Genomic DNA, 14466 nt, shown 5'->3' on the forward strand with positions numbered 1-14466 from the left:
ACCTAAGAGTTGGCTATCTTTGAGGTTGCGTCAGGTCACCTAGTTTTGGGGAAATGGGATGGCTGGAGGCAATGAGTGTTGAGCACAAAGAAATTTTCACTTCCGTGAGAGCCCATTTGGCTGCTGGGATAGAAATTAGGTCAGATGTAAAGTCCATCAAAGACTGATCCCTGGCTTTTAGACCAACTCCAGCTGCATGGAAGGTGATGGCTTTTGTTGGGAGGGAGCAGGACCTGGCGTGAGAGATTGAGCAATACCAGCTAAAAACCGCTGCTGTCCTCTGTCCTGTTCTGGAGTTCCACGCGGAAGTTGCAGTGGCGTTCTCCGCAGAAAAAGAGGGTCCCTTGAGACAGGATGTTACTGAATGGAAAGCTCTAACTCCTGCGGGCTGTTTCACTCTCTCTCTCTCACACAAAAACACAATAAAAAAAAACATGTGCAACAGTGACTGCGACATCATAAGCAGTATTGCACCTGCAACTGGCCACTGGCAGCTTTTTTATACAAACACGCTGCTTACAGGTCAGACATATCCTGCGTCTCCTATGACTAAAGGGAAAAGCTCCATGGTGATGAAACACAATATATAAAATATACAAAAGTTGTGTTGATTAACAAATGCATAAAACTTCAAATGCAGCACACATTTACTATCCATGTTCACTTTGAATTTCCACATGATGTAGTTTTCTAGCATATAGTTGGTGGATGGATCAGAGATTTCCTGACCGGTAAAAAAAAAAAAATGGATTCAATTCAATTGGTTGTGGGCATTACGTTTTGATTTTATACATCTAACTCCTACTTAGATGTTATGTTTTATTCATCAAAAGGTTGATGGCATCAGACTCCATCCCCTCTTCTGTCTGACACCCAAGTTGTGTTCTGTGTCACTTCACAACCTGATTCTAAACCTCACTGAGCCTTTTCTGTGTGAGAGTTCATTTTCAAATGTTCCCTTGAGTATTTTTTTGGTTTGACGATTTGATGAATGAAAACTCCTTGGAAAACCTTGGAGTAATATTTTTATTACTATTATCATATGTTACCAAGATTTACTTTGGCCCATTAAAGTGTACAGCATTATTTGACCCTGCGGATGATATGGGAATTACGCGATTCATCATTCAGCGGTCACCTGACTTGCCCCAACTGTTTATCTGTGTAGGGTCACAGGGTCAGAGCCCAAGCAGCCCCCAGTCCGCCTACCGAAATGTGGGGGGAAGCTGAAGAACCTCAACTCCTGGGCTCAAGGAGAACTTCGAAAGTCCACCCTGACGTTCATTCGGGTACAAAATTTCCTCATTGGCTGAAACTTCAGGAATCACAGACAAAGAGTGTGAACCTGAATTATGCTGAAGATTCAAATTTCTCACTGAAATTTTCAGTGAGGACAGGAGGCCGAGCAGGATTGGGAACCTTGGAGTCCACCAGCTCTGCTGCCAACCCCCCATTATTCTGTGAAAAACATCAAACAGATAGATGTATCTTTTCTATCTTTATCTGCTCAGGGGTTCTCATTCTTTAGAGTGGTAATAATGAAAAATCAGCTCCAAAGCCTCTAATTGTCATGTTTTGTTGTTTGGTCTGGTTTGTGTTTCACTGTTGGGGTTTGACTTCTGTCACGTTTCGAGTTCTAGTGTGGTTTTCGGTTTGTGTTGTCACTTCCTGTTTTATTTTGAAGTCCTGGTTCTGTCGTGTTCTCTGTTGGTTTAACTTCCTGGTTGTGCCTTCCTGTGATTGCCTTCCCTGCCCTATTGTGGTTCACCTCTGTCTTGTCTAGTCACTGTATTTAAGTCCTGTTTTCTGGTTAGTCCTGATCAGATCCTTGTTCACTTGGTGATGGTGTCTCACTGTCTCTCTGTGTCCCTGATCACATGTTGTCTCTGTGTCTTTGCATATCTCTCTGCCTGTCTCCTGCCTGTCCTTGCCTGTCTCTCTGTCTGTGTCTACCTGTCGCCCCTTTACCTGAGTTATTTTGTAGTTTTTGGTTTTTTGTTCATTAAAAGTTTTTAATTTCTCACCTACCTGGTTCTCTTGGCTCCTGCGTTTGGGTCCTCACGTCTCCTCACTCTGAGAGCAGAAAAAAGTTTTTTTGGAAGCATAGAAGCCTCCCTGGGTTGAATCGGGTCAAAGCTGACACAAAATAGTGATCTGAGTGTTGTGATGAAAAGTCATTTATTTACTTATTTGGAAACAGTTTTTCCAGCGCTGGTTGTTTTCATGACGCTGAGTCAGTGGAAAGTATTCCACAGTTTGGGATCAACAACTGAATGAACTGTACTGTCACCTCACCACCACCTTAACTGCGACACAGAAAGTAAAGATTTTTCAGGAGATCTGGGGCGTGGAGTGAGTGGTAGACTTGTTCTGAGATAGTTCTGAGATGTGACCAGGTGCTGGTCCATGCAGTGCTACCAACAAATCAAATCAAATTGACATCAATGCACATCAAGGAGGGCAGAGAGAGAAACGGTGAGAGTGAGCTTGAAGAAGAGGAGGGCGGAATTGTTGAGGGATGGAGAGAGACCAACAAAAGGAGGAGAGAGGATGCCATGGAAAGTACAAACAAAATATTGAGGAAACATACAGTGATAGCAACCTGGTTGTTCTAAATGTGAAGTAGTAAATATTAGCAGTAGGGGAGAAGAAGAGGTTCCAATGGGAAGTAAGTAGTAGAGTGTAATCATAACTAAAGGTAACTCTTGCAGCAGCAGGTACTGAACAGGAACATGGGGCAGAGATGATTCAGCACCTGTAGGACTGGAACAGGAAGAGAGAGGACAGAACACAGACTACAGGAAGAAACAGTGAGAGAGATATATCATGGATGGGGGAGAGCGACAGCCACAGAGAGGGAGGGTGGGAGAGAGAGAAAGGGGGGTGTTCAGTGCATCCCCCAGCACTCTAGGCCTATCGCATCACAACTAAAAGAAAAGCGTCTTTAAACCCTAAATCTTTAACTATAGGCTTTGTCATAAAGGAAGGATTTAAACCTGATCTTAAAGCGTTGACAGTCTCCACAAATAAATCTAAATCCACAGAGGGAAGTGACCTACTGGGACAATAAGGAACTATGAGCTCTCTGAGATATGATGGAGCTTCGTCATTAAGAGCTTTGTATGTTAGGAGAATAATTTTAAGTTCCATTCTGAATTTTATTGAGAGCTGATGAAGGGAAGCAAGCACAGGAGAAATGTCATCTCTTTTTCCAGTTCCTGTTAATATTTGTGCAGCAGCATTCTGAATGAACTGAAGGCTTTTCAGAGAAGAGACTAGTTTTCCTGAATCCTGTTGAAACAGAATCTTTCTGATTTTTGCTATATTGTGTAGGTGAAAGAATGCTGTCCTACAGACTTGGTTAATATGAGGGACAAAGGACATGTCCCGATCAAAAGTCACTCCAAAATTCCTAACTGGGGGCCAAAATAATGCCACAGAGCGGTTACATGATGAGATATTGCTTCTTGAAGGTACAATGACTCCAGTTTAGTCTGAGTTCAGAAGTAAAACATTGCAGGTCATCCAGGCCTTTATCTCTGTAATAGATCACTGAAGTCTCATCAGCTTATTAGTTTCAATCAGCTTCATTGACAAGTAATACCTGAGCATCATCTGCTTAACAGTGAAAATTGATGCTGTGCTTTCAAGGTGCCCCAGTTCTGTTTTTATCTGCCATGATGTGCTCTAAAACCTGACTGAAACTCTTCAAACAAGCCATTCCTCTGCAGATGTTCACACAATCAACTTGCAACTGCATTTTTGAAGAATGTCAAAGATGAAAGGGAGGTTAGATATGGGCCCATCATGAGCCGAAATATCCGGATCAAGATACATTTTTTTGAAGAGAGGTTTAATAACTGCAGTCTTTATAGGCTGTGGTACATAACCACAATATAAACTGACAGTGATCAGGTCCAGAATATAGATGTTAGTTAGTGGGAAAACATCTTTAAACAGCCTGGTAGGTATCAGCACTAAAAGACAAGTTGATAATTTAGATGATGAGATGGCAGAAACAAGCTCGGAGAGATTTAAAGGCGAAAAAGATTCCAATTGCAAAGCACGCATTACGTTTGATTGAGAAGCTGCTGTGTTTGACAGGAATACTGTCAATTGGAGGTAAAAGCTGGTGAATTTGGGCTCTGATTGTTACGACACAGCATTTCCAGATAAACATTTGCTATTTATTTATTTATTTATTTATTCCCAGATGCTGTGCAGCTGATTATAATAAGGGCAAGGGGCCAGAGAAAAGTACAGTGTCCGACATCTTTTTTGCATTGTTACACACTTTATGACCTCCAAATGGAAGAGTCGGGTGTTGTTACTACTGACATGAATAACAACTTCACCCTTCTTATGCTTATCCTTAGCCAGCAGTTTCGAATAGGAGTGGATGTTGCCTGCTCTGGCCCCAGGGATGTACTTTACAGTGGCCACTGGCATTGCTAACTTCCTCAAAATAGAATCACCAATAACTAGAGTCGGTTTCTCAGCGGGTGCGATGACGATCGTAATGACAGCAACCACAGGTTCAAGAAGGACAGATCCAGTGATAAGAGCTGAAAGCATACAAGCTGCATTTCTAGCATTTCGTGCCTCCATGGGCTGCAGTGAGTGAAGCATTTAGTGATGTGGTTGCTGATGTGTCCATTCACCCCAGTCTCCTGAACACAATACCTCAGTAAAAGGATTGAATCCCAGAGGGGCTTTCATCATCCTTCAACTACAAAGACGAGCTGATTAGGTCACGTCACGCTTAACAAAAAAACATTTTTCAATTTGAACAACTCAATCTAACGACTAACCTGCATTTAGGCCAGAAAGCAAAAACTTATTTCATTTTAAAGGCCCTGTGATGGACTGGCGACCTGTCCAGGGTGCACTCCACCCTTTCCCAGTGTGAGCTGGGATTGGCTGAAGCACCCACGCAACCCAGAAATGGATAAGTGGTAGAAGAAGAAGGAATGATATATATACACTCAGGAGACTTTTGAGATTGAAAAGAATAAAGCAATACTAGCATTTGATGTCACCTCTGGATTTGAAGACAAAGCTCATTCATTCAAGCTGGGTATGGAGAACTATCAGGCATGCTAAGTAAGCGATTTCTGAATACGGATGGTTATTACAGCAATTTTCCTAGCAGATGATTGATATTTTTAACAGTTTGACAGTAATGCATTTATGAATAATTATTTTATCCAACTAATTCAATTCTAATTTTGCCCATGGTACAGTCATGTTTGCCAGGGCTTAAAAGTGATTACATTTCTTTTCCTGATGAAAAATGTACTTGTATGTTTGTGTTTTTTGTTTTTTTGGTTTTTTCATATGGTCATTCATGACCAGAGTGCAGTGGCTGGGATCCTGCTGAAAAAAACAATTTTTACTCTCACTACAAATGTTGAGAATTCATTTGACATTTTATCTTTCTCTTTAAAGCTCCTCTGAATCCCAAAGAGTCTCTGTTTTGTGTTTATTAATTCAGTATTAAAATAAGCGGAAAGTGCAGGTGGTCTCATGCAAAGATACTCTTTAAAAAGGAACAAGGCTGCAATTTATAAAGACCACTCTATCCTACAGAAAGCAGAATTAGACCACTGGATTAAAACGAACAAAGGAGCAGCTGTGCATAATAATGTATCATCAGTGCTTTATATTTTCATTCTGATATTGTATTTATTGATCTAAAACAACTCCCATTAATGTCGAACTGCATGTTATGAAGCTCCTTAGTTACGCCCCAAGTGCCTTTAAGAAAAGTCCACCTTCTGATATGCATAAAACAAGTATCAGAACAGAACTGGTTAAGTTCACATATCCATGTGTTCATTTTGGGATATACTAATATCTTCAAAATATGAATATATATGCATCACATTATATTTGTATAGAACAGTTATGTAACATAAAGAAACGCATAGCAGTCTCACATTAATAAAAGAAGAAAAATATTGTAGCTGAGATTTGATCTTATTTAATTTGGTCATTGTTCTCTTTTGTGTCCCTGCAATAACTGAAAAGTTGCCTTCATGATGAATTGCTAATGGATGAGGCATTATCACCATAATAAACGCTTGGTATTTTACTGTGAAGCCAAAGTAAGATGAATCATCGTGATTTTGTGCCGTTTCTGGGGCTGCATTCCCAAAGTCTCACTGTGTGGGAGTTGGTTTGTGGTACAGCTCTACTGCAACTTTGCTTTGGAATAACCTAACCTGGAATAACCTAACCCCCTACAGCAGTGGTTCTCAAATGGGGAACTTGTACTTGAGGACACCGCAAGGGGTGCCTGAGATAAAAAAAAAAAAAATCAATCAATTCAAAAGCCCATAAAAAATGGTTTACAGTTTTCTAGCTGAGAGCTGTTAGGGGGTACTCAGCTGAAAGAGGGTTGGGAATCACTGACGTAGGGGAAGAAGAATTACTTAAAAAGTAGGACATAAAGTAATGAACATCATAAAAGGCCAGAAGTACAGTAAGGCTGACACTAAATGTTGTAAAATTTATTATGAAACTAATCATAAAAACATACATTATAGCCAATCCAGTAAAAATGTTTAATTGTTAAGAAAAAAAAATGCTGAATTCACAGCATATCTGCAGCTGCAGAGAAAGCATTTACCTAGCTAATGACTCAAGCAAGAAGTAGGATCATTTTCCCATCAACTTCAGTACAATCATGCTTCTTTTGGCAACCCGTGTAGTGATGATCATTAGACAGAGTGCAGGTTTATGGCCCCTCACTTTACAGACGCAGAGTCGACATCCACTTTTATATTCAAACTGTGACGTGACTCACTGATGTGTTTCTGAGTAGCAGTGAAACTCTTCGGCTCAGGGGACCAAGATCTATCAGGCTGCAGTGTATTTTAGCAGGAGTTGGTTTAAAGTGCCGGAACAACTTTGATTAATAGGTAATTTATTCTGTCTAGTGTCTAAACCTTAGCAGACACATAAACACACACACACAGGCAGGAGAGAAGCTCCTGACATTGGATATCGAAAAACCCATTATATATACCTTTGCCACTTCTTTTAATCATCTGAAACGCTTAAATTTCTATCTAGCGTTATACGGAAAGTGTTCTAGCGTCACTGACGAGGACCTTGTGGCCTCCTATGTATGGCGGGCCTTACCCACTACACCACTAGTGCTGCAGGCGGAGGATATCAGTGTTATGACTGAAAACGAGGCAAAATTCAAAATGACGAGCAAGCTATCTGACTAAAGCGTTTTTGTGATGAAAGCAACACGAGTCATTTAAAACGAATTTGAGTTTTTTCCTTTAAACCCAGTGTTTCCGGAGTGTGTGTCTGTCTTGTTTACAAAGACCATCACAGACTGAAAGGGCATATTTGGTTTCATCTTTAGTAGGTAAATATTTTCATACAGTTGCAGGAGAAATACCAAGATGTATTCAGCGTAATCAGCGTGCACTACACCATAGCGAAGGGATGCATTAAACATCATTTCACCATAAATAACACTCCTTCAACCATAAAAATACTATTTACATTACCAGAAAACTCAGGTAACTAATCTCTTTAGGTAAATGTCTCATGTTGCAACATAAATTATCATTGGCAGGTTTCTTCAGCGCATCACTTTCACTTTGCACTGTTGGCTAAAATCATGACTTTGGCTTGTTAATGTGCAAATTGTGCAAAATTCTGAAGTGCACATACGCTGTCCAAATAATCAATAAATCAATCAAGTTAGAATATATGTGCAAATATTAACTAGATGTGAAAACAGTGCTACGGATTATCAGTAATGGAGGGCCTCTTTATTACACCCAGAGACAGAGACTAAAAAACAGCTATCAATATTACAGCCTATTTTCAACCATTTAAGCAGCTGCCCGTGAAGACATACATTTTAGGGACATTATTTTGTTCAAAATGTAATCAAATCAATCAAATTTATTTCTTATACATAGGAACAAAAACAATTTTTGTTTGCTTTTTGTTGTTTGAATTTCACCTCAAAATCCTGGACTCAACAGACCTAGGTAAAGCTTACTGTCCCCCCTCAGACGAGAGAGGGGCAAAATTCACAGGGGAATATGTGTTGTCATCCATCAACAAATAGCCATTAATGCAGCTCCATACTTGTTTCTCAACTTTGTTTACCGCACCGCCACACCAATTAGCTCTCTGTGTCAAAGAGCAGGTCAACACCAAAAGGGAAAAAATTTAAAAAATAAAAAAATCACAGCCTCTGTAATAGGAAAGGGTTAAAAGATGCTAAAAAGTCAGCATTATTCATGAAAAATGCGAGAATGTGGGCGTCCATGACTGTGGACACGTACTTTCAGCTGGAAGCAGCAGACAAGACAACATCATTATAATTGACATAAGTGTGAGTTGAGGTCCTTTGTATGGAAGAGCTACTTCCATTTTAATGAAGTGGCGATGAGAGGAAACAACACAAGCATTAACCTCTGTGCATATGTGTGACGTGCTCCTCCCCATTTGCATTCAATTAATGCATGAGATAATGTGAGAACAATACTAAGACTTAATAGATGACACTTTACTTCAAATATCTCCACCTGAAAGCTTGTCTTTTGCTGACGTCCATTCAGCCTTGGCCATTGTTTCCGACTAATTCATGGGTCCCTTCAGAGAAGAAAAAAATCAAACCAAAGGCAGTGCTTGGTTACGTTTGCATCATCTGGCTTTCCTTGAAAGGGGGCCTTTTGTTTGTGTACCCTGCTTTTTAGTGCCATCAGTATCAGCAGTACTGTATTATAACATCAGCTGGGCTTGATGTGTGTGTTTTAAATATGCATCAGGCCAACAGCCGTTGTGTAAAAATATACTAAAAAAAATACAAATGAATGTGTCTAGATAGATTATTACAGACTACATTTGTCATGACAACGACAGTGTGATGGAACCCAATAGATGAGTACTCAGGTGATATACCACACGGGCATGCTTGGTCTTAGTGAGTCACAGGTTTGACGCCCAACTCGTGTCTCTCTGGCGTTGTTCTGATGCTGACTATAGTCTCAGAAATGCCTCAGGTCCTGCCTAAAATATGAGCTAAGAAACTGGCACGCACTGAGTTCATGTGCTGTTCTGATCGGCCATCCATGCAATTTTTCGCCTCTTGACATTTTACTGAAGCCTACAGCTCATGCTAATGTTACAGTATTTATCAGAAATCGATTCCTCTCGCCTCTAAAGCTGCAATCTTGTCTCGAACTAATATTTTAAATCAGTGAAGAATTGAGTTCCCATTAATTGTCTAATGTTAACCATTAGCAAAAGTTCTACTCACACTAGGGAACGTATACAGAACCCAAGGCTGAGATGTGATGTCAAGGCGTTACAGATTTCACCAAAGAGAAAGGAACAGAATAAACTCAAGCCACAAACCATTTTACAACAAAAGTATGAATTTTCAAAGGCACGAAAGCTTCCTTCCATTACCTGAACTGCTAACGTGTCCAGACTCACACTGACATTGGGTAAGAGTGGGATACTCCCTGAACAGGCTTCAATTCTCTCACTCATCCATAAGGATTTAGGTTGTGAATGAATGAGCACTATGGTTTACTTTAGCTTTAACTAAATACATGAAAAAAAAAAAATCAATATTACACCAGTCAAAAATAACACTAATCTTAGGTGAGCAACCCCCCCCCCCAATGACAACACTGTACCATGGCGAGTGTGACCCGGACACAAATTCTATAACCGCTTTTATTCATTTCAGCTGACTCCATCAGAGTACATTTGTATGTACTTCATGGATCTGTTCTCATCAAAAAGAACTAGTTCATGAAGCGCTGTAATCACTAAAGGCTCTTTCCATCTGTTGAGCATTTCCTTTATTGTATAGCTTGTATTTCACATACCTTGCAAAATCATTTCACTGATAACTGACACTTTTCATTTAGTCTGCCCTGATTGAAATATGAAAGTCAAACTGGAAAGTCTCGGAAGAATTACTTTGCATTAGTATGTCCTTTAATGTCTCCAAGCTGGTCAAGAATGTTCCATACGAGTGGAAATTTTGCTGCAGGAGGTTAGCCTGGAATTACTGATAATACAGAGATCATTCATTCATCTTCTACTGCTTACCCGTTTCAGGGTCATGGGGGGGCTCGAGCCAATTCCAGCTCACACTGGGCGAGGGTGGGTTTAGAGTCACCAATTAACCCAAACATGATGTCTTTGGACGGTGGGAGGAAACCCACGCAGGCAGGGGGAGAACATGCAAACTCTGCCGCCATGCTGTCCCCTAATACATGTTTAGATAATTTTCTAAAATATTAAATATTACATTGCATGAGACATAGACTCTAAAACTGCATTTGATTATACTGTTACAGTGCTATTGAAAGATTCAAATATCTTATTTAACAAAGTCATGGCAGTAGTTTTAGAATTTTTATTTACTGACAGTCAGATAACAAAAGATTCACTGGCTCCATGTTTTGTGAACTTATGTCATACAACAATAACTACATATATTGTATAAGCTCTTGGTATCAGTCAGCGCACATTTCACATCTCCAAATGTTATTGATATATATAGTATACTCACATGAGACTGAATTGGATTATTATATTAAGTATGAAGAAAATTGTGAAAAATTAAAAATGTATCATGAATGAACCAGGAAAAAATTTTACACCTTCTGAATGATAATAAATAAAGAAATAAATAAATAAAATCATTGACAGCTGAGTTACATTTGTACAGTTACATCTGTTCTGAGTTGTTCTGCTCTGTAAAATAAATCAAAATATTTGTTCCAGCAAAAACTTGTTTGGATTGCCAGCACAGTCCTCAATGTATAGGTCATACTGCGCACCATAAATCTCTATGACACAGTTCTTCCTCTGATCTTTTCTGGAGATTGGCAAACAGCTTTTTGGCCCAGGCAGAATGACAGTTAATGGCCTTTGGTGAATAACAATGAACATGTACAACACTGGCTCCATGAAGTAACAGAGATGAAAAGGCAGAAAAAAATCCTCTCCTCCATCAGTTTATTTTATTGGAGATTCTAGATCCTGTTACACTTGCATGGCTTGTGCTGCGTCTCCAGCGTCTGCCACGTATGAAAGCTACATTTCCAAATGAGCTTCACTTCTGATTGGGATCATTCAAATGACGCTTCATATTTTTAAGGTGGAAGTACATTCTGGCTCTATAAAGTGAGGCCAAGGCTGAAGAGTCTTACCAGCATTCCATCTAATTACCTTAAGGGGTAACGCAGCTGGTGTTGAAGAAGTTCAACTGTATTGAATCTATGTGAAAATGCCCCTACTTCTCCCCTGATTTATTAGCTCAATAAATATTTTGCTTGTGAGTCTATGGTTTCACTAATTTCAGGTCTCCTTCAATAAAACATGATTTTCATCTTTCAAAATGATGGTCCGAGGCAAGGCTACTGTGGGATTGACAGACAGCTGGTGGAAGAGTGGGGTCAGAGCTTCAGCTGGCATGCTGTCTGGATCTGTGCAAGTTCAGTTGGAGATACTGAGTGAACATGTATATCAGCTATTCATACAATACTCTGGTAGACAAACAGCTTGAGCTTGGCTATGTCGCACTCACACTGACTCACTTCCTGCCTCACCACCTCATCAGTCATAATCTCCTGCACCTGGTCTCTGCCGCTGAAGCTCCTCTCCACTCATCAACCAGCCAGTATTTCATCAGCCCAGATCCTGACAGCCACTGTTGTTGTGTCACTGCTCTCCAGCACTCCAGCTCCTGGTATTGACTCTGCCTATCCCTGACCACGTTTCCTCATCTCTGCCCCGGTAAGCAGACCAAAAATCTGTCAGAAAGTTTATTTTAGTGCAACTTTAGTAAGCGACGAAGCCACTCTGCTTGATGGACTGTTGGAGCATTCTCAGCTGACGCAGGGACGCTGAAGTTGGTCCTTGGTTGGATATGGGTTGCAACGTCAAACAACGTTAGATAACTAATTATATAGTGCTGGCAAGCAACCACCATCCAGCATTTAGTCAATGTTACCTTACTATAATTTGAAGTCAAGCCAACATTAGGTTTTTAACGTAAACCCAATTTGCAAATCCATATCAGGAATTTGATGGATTATGTGGAAGATGAATGATTTAAAATGTGAGTGTATTTTTCTGTTTTTTGTCACAACTGAACAATATTCTGCGTTATTATGAATGAGTTGAATAAAGTTTGACTTATCTGACTGTTTTGCTTTGTTTTATGTTTTACCATGCGCCTTATGTATGCAAATAGACCCGTTCATTGATATTGCGCCTTATGGTCTGCAAAATACGGTATGTATGCATTGCAATGGACTGCGATGCTTCCAGAGTGTATGCAATTTGAGCTGGGATTGGATCCAGAATCCCCTGTGACCAGAAAATGAGTAAGTACACAACTATGTGAAATGGTTCTCAACCTATAGGGATCTAGGACCTTTCAGAGGGTCACAAGATAAATCTGGGTTTCATCAGTCAATGGCCTAGGGAAGAAGAGGGGGGGAGGAAAAAAAAAAAAATCACGTTGGGGTGATGAAAATATTCCACAAACATAAAAGGAAACTGGAGGGTTTCTGTGTGCCTGGCATCTGAGCACCGATTGATCATCTGTGATTTATGGCACTCAGCTGTGACATGACGAGTAGAAACCAGGCAAGGCGCTGCCTCATACCTGTCGCTATCAGCCTTGATTCTCTAGATGCAACAGCTTTTAGACACGAGTAGCTGATACAGTCCCATGTAGCTGCAGCATCTCTGTGTGGAGGTTGCTCCCACAGTCCAAAAACCATGTAGCTATGACCTGTGGTGTAAATGGAGCGTGTTTGTGTAAGTCTTAGTGTATACAGTCTCTGTGGTGAGGTGCTGTCAGATGGTTGAACAGCATCTGAAACGCATGATATGAAAGATGGTCATCGCCAAATGGCCCACTTTGAGATTATCTTGGCTGTGGTGACTGGGTGAATACAGTACAGGCCAAAAGTTTGGACACACCTTCTCATTCAAATGAATAGGAAAGTGTGTCCAAACTTTTGGCATGTACTGCATAACAAATGGATCATTATTTCAAGCTTCATAGACAGATGGGCCCAAAAAAAGTACACAAAGGAAAGGTTCAAAGGATCAAAATACAGTAAACTGGGCTTCGCTTTTACATATAGACTCCAACTTCTAATTTCCCGCTGACTCAAGGAAACTAGAACCTAAATAAAAGCATCAGATCAGCTACGCTTCTCCAAACTTTTAAATAATACACTGAGTTTCACATTTAGGAGCTCAGTAAAACATTAATCACTGGGCAGCAAGGCATGTGCATTTTTCTGAGGAGCTTTTCAGAGGGGGAATTAGTTATTCAGTTTGCATGTAATCCCTGTGGCTGTGCAGGTTCTCCCCATTCTGCCACAGCCCAAATGTACTGTTTCCAGGTTGGTATGTGGAAATTGGAACTAGCGATTATTGCAATAAACAGGTTAGTTATTTATCAGAGAGCAGCGCTGCAGGGAGACATCTGGTAATACTGGAAATACACAGTGCTTAATTTTGTGCTAAACCGATTAGCTCAGACCTAAAAATGATCTGCTTAAAAGGGGCATGAAGAGTCCCAGTGGTGCAACCTTAGCCAGATAAAAACAACAAAAAAATATGCTGCATGAACAATTCTTGCAGGATTCATTTTATTATCGAGCAACCCAGTGCTCTGTCAATCCAAAATGTTAATAAACTTAATACCTTAATATTGAAGAAAGTTAAAGTGAGGTCTCGCCCATCTTAGGAGAATACTGTGCAGAATTATACTGCAACAAAATGAGGCAGCACAGTGGCAGAGTATTTAGCGCTGTTGCCTCACATCAAGAACATCCTGGGTTTGCCTGGGGCCTTCCTGTGTGAAGTTTGCATGTTCTTCCCTTGTCTGTGTAGGTTTCCTCCCACCGTCCAAAGACATCATGTTTGGGTTAACTGATGACTCTAAATTGTCTGAGTGTGAGTGGTTGTTGGTCTCTGTGTGTTAGCCCTGTGATGGACTGGTGACCTGTGAGCTGGGATTAGCTCCAGCACCCGCGACCCGAAAACATAAGTGCTAGAAGATGGATGAATGAATGAACATTAAAAAATATATATATATATTGATGACCAATATAGCTGTGCTTCTTTTAAATAAGTCACAAGCCTTCCATTAATGGAGGCTGTCACTATCTTGATGTGGTGATGATCAGCTTTTTCACCACAGCATCCCAGACGCTGTTCAGAGCGATGTGATGCTTTCCCTTCACTGTAAATCTCCCATTTGAGAAGGGCCCACGAGTTGTATTGAGGATTTAGGTCAGGTGAGGGAGGGATCCATGTCCTTTCATCTTTAAGGCCTTTACTGGCTGGCACACCGTGGAGTTCCTTTATGGAGCTTTGTCCTGCATGAAAGTCATGGTCTTGTTTAAAGAGGCAGCCTTTTTCCTGTAACATTGCTTA

Source organism: Echeneis naucrates, chromosome 11 (assembly GCF_900963305.1).
Source record: "Echeneis naucrates chromosome 11, fEcheNa1.1, whole genome shotgun sequence".
NCBI classification, from domain to species: Eukaryota; Metazoa; Chordata; class Actinopteri; order Carangiformes; family Echeneidae; genus Echeneis; species Echeneis naucrates.